Here is a 19,527-nt window from a genome sequence, read left to right on the forward strand (position 1 = left end):
CCTGTAACAGCACGTCCCCCTGTGTTTTATTCCTCTTTCAGCACAGACGTTTATCAATGTTTACATTGTTTTTATCAGTTAAAGAACAACATTGTATACTTTTTATCCATTTATAGTTATATTTAATGTTGTGGAATGTCCGCGAGACAAGTTCAATCCTGTTATCACTTACATTATCTTGTCATGTTACTGAGAAAAAAACCCAGAACGTACAAAGTCAATCCATCCATCCACTCATCTTTCCCAGTTTCAAGGCATACATCTATCCTCTCTTTCTTTAATCTATCCACTTATTCATCTAACCAGCATTGATCTAACATCCATCAATCCCTCCACCCACTCAACTATCTATCTATCTATCTATCTATCTATACTTAATTTTATCCATCCTTTTATCTATCCTCCATTCCTTCATCCATCCATCCATCTGTCATGTGGAATGATGGTCATTACCATAGTGTATGAATTTCATTTATACACAGCTTCATTTCAGTGTGTGTGTATGTGTATGTATGTGTGTGTGTGTGTGTGTGATAGAGAGAGAGAGAGAGAGGGAGAGAGAGAGAGAGAACATGTTTGCGTTCATGTTCATGCGATGCGACAGCTTGCTCTGTTTTCAGATCATCATACTATCAACGCCGAACATTAACCTGCCTGCGGCACGGCAACAGGCCCCGTCACCATGGCAACGGGCTTCCTGCACCGCCGGTGATGGCCTCTTCAATGCCAGGCAACCAGAGAAAAGAGGTAAAGGGATAGAAACACAGAGAGAGATAGACAAACAGAGAAACAGAGACAGACAGAGACATAGAGAGAGACAGATATAGCAAGACAGAGCAAGAGAGAAAGAGAGAGAGACAGAGAGAGAGACAGAGACAGACGGAGAGAAACACAGAGTGAGAGAGACAGACAGCGTAAAAGACAGGCAGAGAGAGAAAGACAGAGTGAGAGACAAACAGAGAAAGAGAAAGACAGACAGAGAGAAAGACAGTGTGAGAGACAGACAGAGAGAATGACAGACAGATAGAGAGAGAAAGCAAGAGAGACAGACACAGTGAGAGACAGACAGAGTGAGACGAAAGAGAGAGATACAGGAAGAGAGAAAGTGAGAGAGACAGAAAGAGAGGCAGGCTGACTTGAGAGAGAAAGAGGGAGAAGGAAAGAGAGATGAGCAGTCAGGTATAGAAAGGGCAGAGGGAAAGAGAGACCGGCGTATAGAGAGAGAGAACAGAAGGAGAGAAAGAAAGTGAAAGAGAGAGAGAGACAGGAAGAATGTAGAGAATCCAGAGAGATGGATTCTCTACATTCTTCTTCTATAGAAAGATGAAGAGTAATGGAGAGACAGCAAGAATGAATGACAGAAGAAGAGAAAGAAAGATGGAAGAGAGACAGACAAAGTAAGAGGGAGACAGAGATAAGGAAAGTACAAAGCTAGAGAAAGAAAGAAGGACAGAAAGAAAAGTAAAGCAAGCATAAAGAAAGACAGGCAGTAACAGAGACAGCAAGAATGAAAGACAAGGAGTGAAAGAATGATACGTGGGACAGAGAAAGACAGAAAAAAGAGACAGGCAGGTAAAGAGAAAGACAAAGAGAGAGAGATAAACATAGAGAGTGAATGACAGAAACAGATGGAGAGGTGAATGAGCAAGTATACAGAGAGACAAAGAGAGAAAGAGAGAGATATGAAAGACAGAGAAGGAGAAAGACAGAGAGAAGGAGATTGAGAGAGAGAGAGAGAGAGGGGGGGGGGATAAGCAGAGAAACTGGCTATTCTTTTTTCAGTTACTCTGTATATAGTGCCTTCATATATATATTTGTTTATATATTTGTTTTCATCTATTGTTATTTTATTTTATTTTGTTTGTCTCTTTCTTTTCTTTCTCCTTTTTTACACTATCCTTCCTTTATACTTGATTTGGCAGTACAAATGTACAATTATTTGTTATGCCAATAAAGCATATGAAATCTGAAACTGAGAGAGAGAAATAGAGAGAGAGAGAGAGAGAGAGAGAGAGAGAGGGAGAGGGAGAGAGAGAAGAAGCAGCAAGACACAAAGAGAGAGAAAATGACAGACAGATGGAGAGATAATGAGAACAGCATGTCCTCTACCTGAACAAAAGCCATGGTGGCGTGTGTATGTGTGTGTGTGTGTGTGTGTGTGTGTGTGTGTGTGTGTGTGTGTGTGTGTGTGAGGTCAATAAGGGCACTTCGGCCTGACACACTCATTTTCCTCTCACTAACGAAGGCACTTCAGCTCTCAGCACATTTACAGTGCATGAAGATTCACCTGCAAACCCCTCGCCACACACGTCACTTTATACTCATCTGTCTGTCTCTCTGTCTGTCTGTCTTTCTCTCTGTCTGTCTTTCTCTCTGTCTGTCTGTCTGTCTTTCTCTCTGTCTGTCTCTCTGTCTGTCTGTGTCTCTCTGTCTGTGTCTCTCTGTCTGTCTGTGTCTCTCTGTCTGTGTCTCTCTGTCTGTCTGTCTTTCTCTCTGTCTGTCTGTGTCTCTCTGTCTGTCTCTCACTCTGTCTGTCTTTCTCTCTGTCTGTCTGTGTCTCTCTGTCTGTCTGTCTGTCTTTCTCTCTGTCTATTTGTATCTGTTTGTGTCTCTCTCTGTCTGTCTGTCTCTGTCTGTCTTTCTCTGTCTCTCATTCTTTCTGTCTGTCTTTCTCTGTCTGTCTCTCTGTCTGTCTCTGCCTGTCTCTCACTCTCTCTGTCTGTCTGTCTGTCTTTCTCTGTCTGTCTCTCTGCCTGTCTCTCACTCTCTCTGTCTGTCTCTGTCTGTCTCTCACTCTCTCTCACTCACTCTCTCTGTCTGTCTCTCACTCTCTCTCACTCACTCTCTCTGTCTGTCTCTCTCTCTGTCTGTCTTTCTCTCTGTCTGTCTCTCACTCTCTCTCACTCTCTCTGTCTGTCTCTCTCTCTGTCTTTCTCTCTGTCTATTTGTATCTGTTTGTGTCTCTCTCTGTCTGTCTCTGTCTCTGAGAGGAACCCTCTCCACCCTGTGACCGTGTTGATTAATAGACAGGGACCATTCTCAGTACATCTGTAACACTGACATGGCTGTGTGTGTGTGTGTACTTTCTTACCCACTCCTACCTCATTATTAAATATTAAACAGTTAATATCTCCGTAAAACAAAACAAAACAAAAATATGATGGAGTTGCCAAAAGCTCTGGAGATCAGGAGTCACTGTTAACGTAAGCACTAGACAGAGCACGTGTCCAAAACCACTCTCTGTTGCACTATTTTGGGAGTTTCACCATTTTCCTGTCACCTACTGTATACAGAATATCCAGTGCACTAATGACATCCCATAATGCACTGCAATAAGTAAGTGCTCCCTGTGGGAAAAAAAATACCTGTACATCAGAGTCAATAGGAACAGTAAAAAAAAAAAAAAAGAATAAAGTGAGGGGATGCTTTCAAAAATGTAGCAGTAATACACAACTACACAATATATCTAAAATAAGAGAGAAAAAAGAGAGAGAAAACTTACTGAAAAGCTGTTTACACCAGTATCTGCACTTCACTTGATCACTAACCGCTGAACCTGTGCCCTCCAGGGCCTTTTAACCCCTTCTGTTAAAATTCCAGTGTTTAATAAATGACCTTTAGACCTCAGGAACAGGTCTAATGTGGTTTCAGGGCAAAGTGCTCGATCTTCTTCAGCTAACTTCTTTCACCACCAGTACCGCATGCTAAGCGTCCAGTACACCAACTTAGCTATTTTTTTGTAATTGTTCCTATTGTTTGGAAAGTTTTGCAAATATGCACATGAACACATTGAGTTTATTTTAAAGGTGCAGTTTGTAATATCAAAATGGGTTTCTAGATCTCTAATAATCATATAATTTTAAAGATACTTCTGTAATTTACCTTCCTCCTGGAGATCTACTACATAATATAGTGCACCTATTCCAATACCTCAATGTCTAAAATGTAAATGTCTATATGGGTAATTATGGTAATATTATTATAGTGTTGTTTTTATTTAGCCAGTCAAGGTCTAAAGAGAGAAATGGACAACGATAACCTACAAAAGTACAAGGCTGTAAAGACTAAATGACTAACAAACATTCTCCATTAACATAATTTCATATGCGTTGTAAATAATTTCTTTTTAAATAACAAAACCCTAACGCTTCAGTCATTAGTAATGAATTACCACGTGTAGTACTGTTCCAGATCATCCTTAACTACTGAAGAACAACACAGGAACGCTTCAGTCATTACTAATGAGTTTCATTTTATTGCTTAAAATCATATCCATATAGTTAAAATACACACAAACAACATTTTTAAGTGATTCATTCAAATGAGTAGGAGAAACTGTTATAATGGCACAGAGCAGGGCTGAAAAATTGATTTATATATTCCTTGAAATGGTTAAATAAAATAATAATAATAATAATAATAATAATAATATGAACAATCATTAACATTAGCACACTGTTTCCTCACATGGCATAAAACAGGGAAGGTGAAAAAACTCACTTAGAAGACAGATGTCCTTATATTATCATTTACTTTAGTGTTTTATGTTAATTTATATTTGTGAGCCTACAGTAATATTTCAGTCTGATTATCCCCGTGATCTTCAATATGTTTTTACTCAGAATCTCAAATGACTTCCTCCTTCTTTACTAGTGCTTCTCACCACATAGGGTAGGATTTAGTTGAGTGGTTGAACCTACGTAGTGCACTATATGGCCACTAGAATGTCATACGAGATTCCACCGCAGAAAAAGAGTGACTCTACTATGTGTCTGTTCACACCGAGCACTAAAGTAAATAAGATAAGATAAGATAAGACATAATACTTATAATAATAATAATAATAATAATAATATACAATCTGATTATAAAAAGATAGAGAAGCTGTCAAGATATAAAGATATAAAAATATATATAAAAAATGATAAAATTATCAATTGATATTGCATTCTCATGATTTTCTTTGATTACAAAAGTGGCAATTCGAGCAAACTGCTTGCTAATGTTAATGTTTTTTTCAGTGTATTATTATTATTATTATTATTATTATATAGTATATTATTATATATTATATAATTCTTCAGCCGTGGTTTGTAACATTATAACACCAATTTGTATGAATCACTGTAAAATGTTGTTTGACTATATGGATATAAATTTAAGCAATAATGTGAAACTCAACTCATTAGTAATGACTGAAGCGTTAGTGTTTTGTTATTTAAAAATATACATTATTTACAACACTTTTGAAATTAGGTTAATGGAGAATATCTGTTAGTCATTAGTTCCTGCATATTTACCTACGGGTTGTTAAACAGTACAGTATTGTAAAGTGTGATCTTTTCACTATTATCCATATTTTGGAATACTAGTTAATTATAAATACTATGAAGTAGCACATGCTGTTATTTTTTAAGAAAAAGCAGGTGGGGTCGAGCTTCTGCGTTCTGATCAGAGGAAAGGTTCATTTCGGGAACAGAATAATGTAAACAGAACAAGGAGACTGTATAAACGAGGAAACTAGGCAGATCTACAGCACTGCAATACTGCGAATCCTACGTTTTCTAGGGTATATTTATTGTATATGATTATTATAAGTATATAAACATTTTTAAAAATTACAAATGGCACCCAAAACCTATTTGTGCATTTGTGTATTTATTAAATGTATTTATTTATTTATTTTAAATGTATTTTTTTTTTAAAATAAAAGTTAGCATTGCCTGGACTGGAGTGCATCTACACACATCTGTGAGCTGTGATGGGTATGTAGCAAATAAAGATAATTATTTACAAAAAAAAATCTACATTTCGTTTCATTAAATAACAGCAGACCATAAAGAGAAATATTAAAAACAGCAGACGACCGCAAACTCTCCTGATGTCAGACTGAGGTCAGTGTGTATGTGTGTGTAATGAACATGCTGGGCATACTGTGATCACTGTGTTTTCAACGTATGTGTGTGTGTGTGTGTGTGTGAGACTGCTGTGTTTCACACATCCTTTTATTTTGTGTGCGCTAATGGTGACTCATAGCTGCTGGGATTGCAGACCGACTCGCTCTCCATGGAGACCAACAGCTCCATCTCAGCTGCTCTAACACACTAAAAAACAGCCCCTAACTCAAACACACACACACAAACACAACCAGTATAAATCATAAACACACTGACGGTTTTATCCTTAATGGAGCCCAAAGTTTGTGGCATACACACATTGCCAAATATAGTTACAAAGCACTGACACTGGTGACTCCTTCCATTAGTGTTAAATAAACATCACCTTACAGAAAAATTCACTGTATCAACAATTACACAGATTTTTTAAACCTATTTATATGGAGCGTCCGCCATAGTGAATAAGCGGTCGCTATAGAAACGATAACATATTAGAAGGAGCATGTTAACATAAACCTGTGATTTGCAGCTACGTTATAGAAGATTAATCAACACTTTCTGACCAATCAGAATCCAGAATTCAACAGTGCTCTGGTGTAATAATATGTAAAGACATGTAAAGTCATATAAAACTTCTAACAGCATCTCACGAGGTTTGACTTGATGCCTTTCATAAATTCTGCATCATTGCTTTATAAAAGGTTTACACAATTCTTATGAATGTGTTATAAGCATCTAAAGTAGGATAAAGTGTTATTGAATATTTATAACACATAAACATCACGTGTTGGTATGTGACTTTTTTTGTGTGAAGGGTGTGCACACTTTTGCACCCAATGTCACACATTAAAACAGAACAAAACAAAAGTCTGACCCTGGAGATGAATGCAAACACACATTGTCTAAACATGCGAGTGTTTGTGTTGTGCGTTTGTGTTTCGGTGTGGCCTGACTGCAGCCTCACCTTGCAGTGTGTTTGTCTCAGACCGGTTCTCACACCTCCATCTCTCTCGTTACAGAGAGCACCACCACTGTTCTGCAGCCACACCTGCCGCGCCTCCTGTCCTCGACCGTCCCTGAACGCCATCCATCATCCATCAGTCACAGGACGAGGAGGAGGAGGAGAATAAACACTCGCTTGTTTGTGTACTGAATGAACAGGTTCGGGTTCACGTTTATTTTTATCCATCGCTGAGCGGCCATTGATTGAACGAAGCGGTGACGTAAAAGAGCGAGTTATCAGCCTTGCAGCTGTCCCTGTCTGATTCACACTGTCTGTCAATAACATTTACTGCTTTGAGAATAGTGTGTGTGTGTGTGTGTGTGTGTGTGTGTGTGTGTGTGGGTGGGTGGGTGAGTGTGTTTTTGTGAATAAATTTTGTGCTGATCCCTGCCTAAAAAATGCTTCCTATTAAAGGGATACTTCAGTGTTCAATACACTTCTACATAAAAAAAAAAAACCTTCTTTACTGTAAAACCACAGCACTGTCGAATTCTGGATTCTGATTGGTCAGAAGGTGTTGATTAATTTTCTATAACAGCAGCTCTGACAGTAGTGCAGCTGCAAATCACAGGTTTATTTATAATTAATGCGCTTGTTCTAATACGTTATCGTTTCTATAGTAACAGCTCATTCACAGCGGACGCTCCGCGTGAACAGGTTAAAAAAACCACGTGTAATCGTTGATATGGTGAAGTTTTCTGTAAGGAGATGTTTATTTAACATTTATGGAAGGAGTCTCCAGTGTCAGCGCTTTGTAACAGTCCGAGGTAAAGCTGTAAGATTAAGTTTCCTGACGTCTTCAGGACGGAGGAGTTTACACTTTGCGGTTTCTCAGTAACATGACAAGCTGTGTACGGAACGACTGTTTATAGCTGCTAAAACGTAAGTGAGAACAGGAACTAACTTGTTTCACAGACGTTCCACAACATTAAACGCAGCTCTAAATGAATAAAAAAAAATATGACGTGTTGATCTTTAATTAATAAAAAAGAATTGTAAATGTTGTCAAAATGCTGTGGTATTAGAGAGCGATATAACACTTCAGGATGTGCTGTTATAGTATAATCAAATAATCAACTTCAGGGTGATAACTGTAACTCCGCTTCATCACACCACCCCATCACTGATTATTTTTCTGAAACAGCACAACACAATGTGTCTTACTGCTTAATAATAATGGAAGATTAAAGGCAGCTGTTGAACTAAACCAAAAGTGTTTATATGTGACAGAGTGAGTAGATCAGAGTGTTTGTCTTTGTATTCGTGACTATAGTGTGCTTGTGTGTGTGTGTGTGTGTGTGTATAAGTGTGTGTAAGAGGAACTGCACACAGTGACCTGTGGACATGGCTGATGTGCAGCCATGGCAACCTGTATGGAACAGAAAGCAAACAACCATTTAAGGGAAGTGAGTGAGTGTGTGTGTGTGTGTGTGTGTGTGTGTGTGTGTGTTTTTCCCTGAGATGCTCCCGGGTCCATGAGAAAGGACAGGTCTCAAAGTCCCCAGCTGGAAACTACAATGAACATCATAACATGAAGTGAGAACAAATAGTCAGATAATACATTTATTTTATATAGCGCCTTTAAAAGTTGCTTTCTCAAGGCGCTTTCCATGAAAGCTTACATAAAGGAAAACACAACAATATAAGACAGATAGTGTGTGTGTGTGTGTGTGTGTGTTTGGGTCTAAATTATTACCATATCACTAAATTCACTTGATAATCTGGAGGCGGAGCTACATATGAGCTCAGTTAGTGATGTCACAAAATAGGCTCCATGGCTTTGGACCAATCACATCCGATATGCAAATGATTACAGGATGATGACGCGGTAACTAGAAACATTTAGATATAGAACCTACATGCTAAGCTAACTAAGTAACTTGGCTAACGTTAGCTTGTATAATCACTGGGGTATCTAATTAGCATATTCATGCATGTTGATGAATCCTGGTGTATATTCCTAATATGTAATCTAATGATGTATGTTATAATAATATTATACATTAAAAGATAAATTAAAGGTGCAATAGTTCATATTTTTTCTTACAAATAACCTGGAAAATATGTAGAAAAAAGTGTTGTTTAAGCAATGACATCTGCACAAGCGTATTATGACCCATGATCCTTCTCTCCTCCCCCTTTTTAGTCGATCAGAAAGGAAAACATGGTAAAATCTGGTAAGCAACCAGCATAGCCAGATACTTTTACTGTGAGCAAAAAAAAAAAAAAAAAAAAACATGACAAGAAATGTAATAAAATGAGAATAAACACTGGTAGCATTTTTCTAATATTGAGAAATTAGCGATGTTGCTCTTGTATAAAGCGCTGAACTGTTTGAATGGGTGTCTTTACATAACGACTCAAGCTACATTTTCATATCTTAGAGATCCAGTGAAGGTAATGCTTTGGATGAACTGCTTTCATAGAAATGCCTGTAATGCTAGCTAACTCCAGTGAAAGCTAAAGTGGACAACATCAGTAGTGGTGATCAGCTGAAAAACTCATGAGAGCTCATTGCAAGGAAAAGCAGCACAGTGAAGTAGCTCGCAGCAGCAAATCAGCATGAGCCGAATTTCACATGTTCATAGTGTTATGCCCAGACCAAATGCTAAGACCAGGAGACGTGGGAGACTCAGGGATTTGATAACCGCTGTCTCGATTACCATGATTACCCAGGCTAAAAAATCCAGCCTAGTCTGACTAGCTACCAGCTACCAAAATACAGGCCGAGGGGATAAAGCTGGTAGAAAGGAAACATTATCTGAATTACCGCTACTAATGCTGCATCATGGAAAAGTAACTATTTAAGAAAATAACACTACAGAATAGCAAGTAGAAAATTCTAATAATAAACGATCAATTTATTCAATTAATAAGGAAGCGGGAAAATAATGGCAAAAAAAGATGGTCTATCAGTTTGATCCGCTCTGGATAAATGAAATGTAATGGTAATGTAAATGGACACGTGCTGAAAGGAACGATATGAACTATATCAACTAGCCTATAGCTACGCTATTTGCTGTTGTTAATAACTTTTGAAATGGGAAGCAGGTTGAAGAAGAAAGAAGAATCATTCCAATGTTGTTGTACTTCACCTACTTAACCACTAGAGCTCTGATCTTCAGCTATCTTGACTAACACACCTTTAAACCACAATGAACGAGACATCTGGAACTTGCGTTTAATATAGTTTCATACTTAAGCGCTCCATTTATTCACTGTAAATTTGCCAATAGGATATTTTTCCAATCATCCTTAGTTTACTGTAGGCTGATTAAATGCCTCTTTGCTTGTGAACTCATTAACTAACTCAATAAATGTACGAAAGATGACCTATATTTTATTTCTCTCCCTTTATTTTACTTTGTTTTTATTTTTTTACAGTTTATAGTGCTATGTTAATCGTAACATAATTGTACAAATATCAAAAGATGTTATACACATCTTATCTTATCTTATCTTCCTTTGTGTTCACACACTGTCGCCATGGATACTGACTTGAACGCCGGGGGTTGTAAATTCTCTCAAGTGTATTTTCTCGTTCGAGTTGACATGGTGACAGTTAAATTATGCGTTCCTGATGGAAAGCAAGTGTACAATTTGAAAATAAATAATGTAATAAATGTATGCAGTAAAATGTAATGTCCAAGGCTAAAACAACAATTCAAACACAAGCTCCATACCCCATGATGAAAGTTTTACAAACAGTTTTTTCTCCTGATACCGATATACACTCACTGTCCACTTTAATACACCACTTTAATACACCTGTACACCTGCTCATTTATGCAGTTGAAGATTAGAAAAGAAATATCACTTGGTCTTTTTCCAGTCTTTCAGTTTCGATGCATCTGTGCTCATGATAGCCTCAGATTCTTGTTCTTGGCTGACAGGAGAGGAACCTGATGTGGTCCTCTGCTGTTGTAGCTCATCCACCTACCTCAAGGTTTGATGTGTTGTGTGTTCTGAGATGCTTTTCTGCTCACCACGGTGTTAAAGAGTGATTATTTGAGTTACTGTAGACTTCCTAGCAGCTCAAACCAGGTCATTCTCCTCTGATCTCTCTCATGTAGAGACTATTGTGTGTGAAAATCCCAGGAGATCAGCAGTTTCTGAAATTCAAACCAGCCCATCTGGCACCTACAACCACGCTACAGTTAAAGTCACAGAGATCACACTTTTTCCTCATTCTGATGTCTGATGTAAACATTAACTGAAACTCTTGACCTGTATCTGCACAGTTTTATGCAATGTGCTGCTACGTGATTGGATGATTGGATAACTGCATAGATGACCAGGTGTTCCTATTAAAGTGGGCAGTGAGTGTATAAACGTGCTGTTCAGAGTCTTAAGTATCACGAAAACATTAATAATTAAGTATATACAATAGATTTAGTAATGATGTTAGCTAAATTTCACACTGATGCAAATTTACTGATAAGAAACTGTTTATTTCTGTTTGTTTGCTGAGATAAAAAAATACACAAACAATATAAAGTCTTATAAGAAAGACATAAATAGTGTTAGTGGATGTTTTACACTTAAAGTATATATGTCATGGACAAGGCGATTTCAGAACAGCGTTTTCTTTTTCAATTTTTTTAGTTTATTTTTTATTGTATTTTTTTAATCTCATCTTCTTTTTTGTTTTTATTTCTGAATGCATAATTCTTCTGCTTATTATTATTATTTAAACAGGAATTCATTCTATTTTTTACGAACTAACCGCTGATTGGACGCATGTTCATAGTGGGCGGGGTCTAAGTTGCTAAAGGCGTGGCTTTCGCTCGGTCGTGGTTGCTATCGCAACCAAACAGCTCCTGCAACCTCAATTTAAAGTAATTTTTTTACGGTTTTGCGTAAATGAATTCGTAGACTAACACTAAAACTTTATTTTCTTTCTAGACTTAGTTCCTAAATGTTTAAAAAACGCACAAAAATGCGAGCGAGTTTCATATCTTGCTTTCAAGGTGTGGGCTAACCGTAACTGTATTGTACTTCCGGTGTATTCACCCCGCCTTTTTCCTTTACGATTGGCTGGTTGGGTTATTTTTCCGCGCTCGGATTGGCCACTCGAAATCGCTCGGCTCTGGATTGGACAATCTGGGGAACGCAGGAGGCGGGACGTTCCTCTAAGCCAATAAGCGGAGCAGGAGCTGTTGGCTTCGCGGGGGCTCGAGCGCGTTCTCTCGCGCTCTCTCTCTCTCTCTCGCGTACTTGTGTACGTTCTTTCGGTCGTCTATTTATAGAACCCCACAATCGGGAACCACGTGACACGGGGGGAGTGACGTCACTAATGTTGTCGTCGGTGGAGGAGCCGCAAACATGGAGGAGGAGAGAGAGAGAAAGAGAGAGAGTGAGAGAGAGAGAGTGAGAGAGAGAGAGAGACAGAGTTGTGGCCGGAAAAAAAATGTTATACTTTTCTCCTTTAACGAAAAGCGATAAATGAGGAAGAAAGAGCGGCAGTGAAGACAGGAAATAAAAGTGTGCACGAGCTTCGGGAAGCCAAACAGTCTCCAGGTAAATGCATTTATATTCAGTCGTCATAGTGACAGGTTCTAGAGAGAGATATGTTTATAGATTTACTTATATTCCTGTCTAAAGAAAAGTCTCCTGATCTCCTGATGAGCGCACTTATTACTATTATTATCATTATTATCATTACCATCATTATTCTTTTTATTATTACTGCAGATTGATTTCCTGCCTTGGCTTTGCGTCCTGAATGTTCACGAGGTTGTTTTTTTTTTTTTTTTTTTGTCCTTTTTTTTTTGCAGACATTTTCTTAAACTGACAGCTGCGTAGTTTAGCTTTAAAACCACTGCAAGTTTCATCCCGAGGGCCGCCTCCTTCAGCACCATGCACCCGGCTCTCTAGAACATTATAACACAATATCACGCTTTATTATGTGTGTGTGTGTGTGTGTGTGTGTGTGTGTTGTAATGTCTTATCTCACCTTAATCACTGCTGACACACACACACATAAAAGGATGATGTGTCACTGCATTGCAATGAAATAATGTACAAAATCTCTTTTATTCTAATAATATCTCATCATGTCTTGTGACATCAGGTCTTGTCTAATCACCAGGGCGAGAGATGATGATGATGATGATGATGATGATGATGATGGTGATGTGAAAATTCACTGCACTGTCACTGAATATTGTAGGAAAAGCAAAAGGGCTGATTTGTGTCATGTCACGTAATACGTCTTAGGAATATATTTAGAGGTTTATTTATTCGTCATCTGTATCATATCATATCTTATACAGGTACGTATACAGATATAACGTATCATCTCCTCTGATAATCGTGTGTCGTGTAACGAGTGAGAGGGAAACGATGATGTGAAGACGATGAGCTGATGTTAGTCGTTCGATCCAGGAGGATTAAATAGAGCTGAGTGATGTGATGATATAATATCAGTATCGTGATACGCTGGCTCGCGAAACGCTTAGCGGAGATATCGTTGGTATATTAACTTTTTTTTTTTTTAACAATAAGATAATTACAAATTCTAAAAGTCTTAAGCATTTTCTCCTTTTTTCTCATTTTTCAGTGTTAAAAGTGTTATTCGTTTCTTAGCTCACAGCCTGACGCCGAATTCAGTCTTTTTCAGTCTGAAACGCGACGATGCTGATTCGCTTCTCAAACCCGAACCGCATTCGAGGAGCGTGATATCGTACGCATCGGTGTACACGCTCTCTCCCGCGTACCTCGCGTACGTCTGGAGGATCAAACCGCGATGTCCACTAGAGGGCAGGCCCGAGATGAGACGCTGCTCTCCGACAGGTTTCCACGGCGACCTGGAAAACGTTAGGCGACGCACGTTTATGTCCGTGAGCAGCGTGGAGATGTAAAACACACGGACGAGCCTCTCTGTTAGTTTCTCTTTAAAACTTTCCGCCATCGTTATCTAGAAGATCTAGAAGATTACTCGGTGAAACTTCATCAGGTTTTCATCGGGTTTGTTATCTATACGAGAGGCTTCGGAAATTCAGACAACGTCGAAATTGTTTTTTTTTTTGTTTTGTTTGTTTATTTTGTTTAGAATAGTTTATGAGTTTGAGATTTGAAACAAAGTGTTGTAATTTGTTCAGTCGTGCTACATTGTCTGTCTCCACCATTTAACTTTATTTATTTATTTATTTATTTATTTTTGCGGATGTAGACGATGCACCATGTTCAGAATTACGCACACGTAATGAGGATTTAATACCGAAATTTTCCACATCGATATTCAAAGCTCAAAAAACACCACCCTGTATATCATGTCATGAGAATTGATGACGTGAAAATTACGAGCTGAAGGTCACGGAAACATCTAACGTTACTCATGTGAACATTTCGAGTTACACTGTTAGTAGATATTATAGTAAAGTAAGTATAAACCTGACTAACTGGAGTTTATTTATTCTTATAAAGCTCTATCATGTCATATGTCATCTTATATCATGTCTTATTTGATCGCTGTGAAGGAAAAGATGACGTGAAGATTGTAGAAACCATGGTTATAAGCTTTTACATAGAATTGAGAAAATCTGAATTCAAATCGCTTGTCATGTTGTTACTTGTCGCTGTTGCTGAAATTATGGCTACGTTGTCGCACACGTGCGTCCAAAACGAATGCTGGTGTGTGGCTTTGTCATGGCAGCAGGCGGATATGATACGATATGAAACTCGCAGGATAGAAGAGAGGTAGAACGTACACACTAGGGGTTGTGTAGATTATTCGACTGATACGTTCAGGGATGTCGACTAGTCGGGCGATGGGAAAAAAAAAAACAGCGACGCAGATGTTGTATCTGAAAATATTTCACAACAGATTCTACAGTTAACTTCAAATGACTAATCTGGAAGAAAAAAAGTCCTGTTTATTTTGCTTTAATTGACTGTTAACCCCTCGATACCACTTTGCACGAAGTGGAGAGGTGTCCTGAAGATCGCGTGAGAGCCGTCTCGGCTAGTTTCGAGTCAGATCAGCGCTGCACGGCGGCTCTAAGAGGACGATCCAGACTCGTTTCCGGGCGCTACTGAGGCTGGAGTTGAACACGGAGGAAACACCTTCCAGGTGTAGAGATCGCGTCCTCCGTCCGTCAGTAAGAGAGGCGGAGCTTCCATGCTGCGCGCTCTCAGTTTCAGAATCGACGATTTCAGCTGAGTCGTCACGAGCGCATTACACACATTATTATTATTATTATGAGCTTTTATTGCACCTGTTTATTCACAGTTTAAAAAACATTAAAGCTGGAAATGTAATTCCTTGTGTGTGTGTGTGTTAAATGTGTGTGTGTGTTAAATAAAGTCCTGTTTGATGCTCTCTTTGCTGCACAAATTAAAAACAGCCTAAAACTAGCGACACCCTAAAACAGATTTTGCTTTAACTCTGGAAACGATGACTAGTCGGGTAGTTTTCTGACGTACAGGTCGATTAGGAAGAATTAGTCATCACGCATCTTCTAAAGGACACAAATCAGATAGCAAGCGTTTGCAGATTAAGAACTTTAAAACCAGATGCGATGCTGCAGACGTGACGCTCTGTTTCATTCACAGGTTTCTATAATATATATCATATCTGTGGTGGCTTTAAGATTATCATAAACACACACACTGCAGTTTAAACGTTGCCTTTACGCCTTTTCGTGAGAGTTTGAACTTTTAACGCCGGAGTGGTCGCTACGTTCGCTAAAGGTTTGTGTTTTGTGATTTCTCACACATAAACACACGTTTCGTTGCAGGGGAATAATTGATACGCGTCCTGGTGCGATTTTTTAAAAGGTAGCGCTGCATTCTGTTTATCTCGGAAACAGGAAGTCGGAGCTCGGAATGACATCATTCTCGACTCCCGTGCGTTCGTGCTACAAAGTAGGAGGAAAAAAAAAACATGTCCGCCTCCATGTTTGACTTTTGTTAGCGACAAGCTAATCAGCTAACTGTGATGAGAGACGTATATTTACCTCCTCAATACAGCCAACTGTAGAGTCAGTGTTATAGACTTAAACCAATATGTCTGATATTTTATACACATTAACTCGTTTAAAGCTAAGACGTGCTGCTGTGTTTACTGCTGATGCTGTGAGCGGCCATGTTGGTTTTACGTCACTTGCTGAACTCAGAGGGAATTCCAAGATGTTTTCTGTACTCTGTCCTGGTCGGAGGTTGGGAATTACGAGTCATGACCTCTAGTCAAAGGCAGCGTAGATGTTTTTATCCCCTCTCCTGATACTCGAATGTTAAAATGAAGGAGAAAGAACATCACTAGTGAAGACCAGGTGTAATACTGGACATCGTGAAAAATGATACGTAGCAGAAATGTAACCTAAATATTTAGGTCTTTCTCTAAACATACCTGATGATCTACTCATCGAATTCTGGACATCACGTAAACTCTACATTCGTTTTCTGGCGTAGGGTCTGGAGTCGTTTTTGCATTAATAATTTGATTGCAGTTTGAATGAATTCCACCAGCACACGTGGAGCTCGGATGCATCCGTGTGTGAGGTTGGACTTTTCGGGTTGAACTTGGACTCGAGGCTCTGCGCTGATTGGCTGTGTCTCGTTTTCCAAGAGAAGGAACTTTGCTTGACCTTTTTTCTGGGAAGTCGTATTGCACGTTTTTTTGCAGGAAATGTCAGGTATTCGTTCATGGCTGCCACTCAGCCATGAACACTGCACTGTGTGTGTGTGTGTGTGTGTGTGTGTGTGTGTGTGAGTACTGAAAACTTGTCCGACAAGCTTGTCTCACACACACACACACACACACACACCTTCGTCTCCAAGACGACTTCTAGTAGCCATTAGCGCCACCAGGCCGGGTTTCTGTGACACAATCGTCTGAAAATGTGCCATTATTAAAGGGGCAGTCTGTAAGTTTTGAAGGTGTTCCTAGACCTGTAATAATAATAATAATAATAATAATAATATTGCAATCTCAGAATCACATTTGGCTCTATATTAGTTCTCGCTTGTTTCAGTCTTCTATTTAGACTTTTTCCGGCCCTGAAATTAGCTCCGCCCCCAGCTGCTCATCACTGCTGCTTTTAAAAAAAAGAAAAATCACTGCGCGCACTTCGAGTGCTTCTCGTTTCTGTAATTGTTTGTTTTTGTTTGATTGTTGTTTTTTTTTCTTTCCTCGCTTCTTAGCTCCTCCCTCTGAACATGTGAAGAAAGGAATTGACGAATGGGACGCTCTCGCTCGCCGACGCGCCACTTTAAAGCAACTTCACTTATTAACGACTAAACGGCTAGAGGAAAACTCCGCCCTGAAACACGATAAACATGTTTATGTTGAAGTGTCTGTGATTCTGGTGCTGATTTAATGGTCGCTGCTGCTGTATTTTCACTGTTCCTGCGTAACGTTAGCGGTTGCGTTGTGTGCGCTGATGTCACAGGGAGACGTTGTTATCGGTGGTGTTAGTGCTAGCGTTATTGCTAGCGCAGTTACAGTGACATTTCATAGGAGAAAAATTTCAGCGTTCTCAAACATAAGTGCTAACAATCAGATTTCGCCGTTAGCTGTGTTTCGCTGTTTCTTCTGTCCGATGAATAAATCCTGGATGGAAGTCGTTCGGGACGGATTCTTCCAAGAAATTGATACCAATTATTTCTTATTTAGTGAATAATAATATTTTTGAATCTGCAGGTTTTATCATCGTATCGTTTATGGGAATTTGTTTTTTCCCCAGATGTGAGCAGGAAGCACCAGTGTATCATTGTTCAGAAAATTTTTCCTTTGTTTAAAATGATGAAGTTGCAGACTATAATAAAAATTGTTAAATGTTACACTGTATTAGGACGCACACTAAAAGCTAAATATTACAGACCGCCGCTTTAAACCTACTTACCACAGTAATACCCTAATCGTTATTTCTATAAGCGTGGATAACCCTACGTTAACCACTCTAGCTGGTCACTCGTCTCGCTTGTAGTTCGCGTCTTGTCCGCGTCTCGTAGCAACTGATGCTATTGTTGTTTGTGGGCGTGGCCTGTCCAGCTATGTTTTTTAAATTTGTTTGTTTAGTTCTGATGAGAAATGCTAGTCAAAATGTGTAGCCTTAAGTTTGATTTACGTGGTACACGCTCGGCTTCGTACTAGCTTCGTTCTCGGATTAGATTAGTAAAACAAGCTAACTACTAGCTACGTACACTCACCAGAGGCACGAGCGATCTCTGCTGCTTCTTTCCAGGTTTTCTTTTTCTTCCTAATGTCTCTATAAACATTTAATGATGGGGTTATGTATGAAAAGATAAGATGAAACCACAGTTATAAGTTTATTATACGTCAAACAGTCCACAGGAACTAACTGCAGGTAGGAACTAAAGTTGTGAGCGGGGAACCGAAGAAACGTCGGAGCACGCGTGCTGTAGGATTGGTCCGAGAAATCGTTCGAGATAATCGTTTGGATTTGTTGCTTCTTTATAACTCGGATAGCTGAAATCGCGGCACTGTGTTGCGCACGTTCGTAGAAAACGAATGTATCTATCACGTATTCTTACAAATAATCTAGTGTTTAAATAACGTTGTTCTTGAATAAAAACAGAGCAGTGGATTTTTGGAGAGGTCTGTACGTTTCTAATGCTGTTCGAACTCCTATAAAATACACACAGCTCTTCTCATCTTCCACTTAAAAGCGCCGGATGAATTTAATGAAACGAATGCCGGAGCCGGAGCGTTTTCGGTGGAAATGACACGTGTGCTGCAGATGTGACGTTGCAGTATTTATCCGCTTTAAGCAGTGCAGGGAGAGAGCCGTGAGGAATGCAGCGGCGCTGAGAACCTGAATGTTTTGAAGCATCGCAGTAAGAAAAAACAGATGTTACCTTGGCAGCGTGGTATGTGTGACCTCTGACCCCCTGATGCCCCACCCTCGCTGCATTTACAGGCCTCTGTGAGCAGCGCTCGTCTGTTTTGTGCCCTGTGTGCGCTGCGTGTTGTCGGGGCGGAGTGCAGCGGTGCATTAGCGATACGAGACAGGGTTAGGTTCAGGTGTGATCTATAATTAAATCTGGGAGCGGCATCAAGAGGAATTAATGGGAGGAAAATAAAATGTTACCCAATGCCAAGGCGGCGTGAGAACCTCAGTGCTCGCCTGAGTCATTCGGATCCTCGAGTATTTGTTTGTTATTTTTGGGATTAGTTTCTTTATTTAGTGTGCCGAAGCTTCGTCATTATATCTTCCTGATATCATTATATCGTATAATGAAGCAATGATTTCTTCACCCAAATTACAGGTTATTTGGGATTCGCCCAAACGAGGGCTGAAACATCGTTTACCAAATGCCAGAAAATATTCTAATCAGCATTTTAATCTCTCTTTTTAGCTCTTCATTAAACTGTAACAAACCCAAAAGCGAACGTAAATCTGATCGAATAGTATTTGTGGGCTAGTGTTATCAAGTTATCAATGTAAATAACAGTTTCTTGAATTGGGAAATACATTATTATTGTTGTTATTATTGTTATTATTATTACTCAGTCATACTCGGTCACGTTAGATAGAAGATAGGAAGCTTTCCAGAAAGTTCCACAGGACATCTGGTTCAGGAGCTGAATAAATTTATTTAAAACAGAACTAATCTAATAAATAAAAATCAATAAAGTTATATGTTATGAATGAAAAACAA

General features: G+C 39.1%; 1 protein-coding gene across 1 annotated transcript in view; it reads left to right on the forward strand.

Moving 5' to 3' along the window:
• Positions 1 to 12,150: 12,150 nt before the first annotated feature.
• The window catches only part of hdac5 (histone deacetylase 5), a 104,514-nt gene continuing 97,137 nt past the window's right edge, over positions 12,151 to 19,527 (forward strand). The window contains exon 1 of the mRNA XM_053228269.1: positions 12,151 to 12,420. The gene's annotated coding sequence lies outside the window, so the exon portion shown is untranslated. The remainder of the gene's footprint in view (positions 12,421 to 19,527) is intronic.

This window comes from Pangasianodon hypophthalmus, chromosome 23, assembly GCF_027358585.1.
Source record: "Pangasianodon hypophthalmus isolate fPanHyp1 chromosome 23, fPanHyp1.pri, whole genome shotgun sequence".
NCBI classification, from domain to species: Eukaryota; Metazoa; Chordata; class Actinopteri; order Siluriformes; family Pangasiidae; genus Pangasianodon; species Pangasianodon hypophthalmus.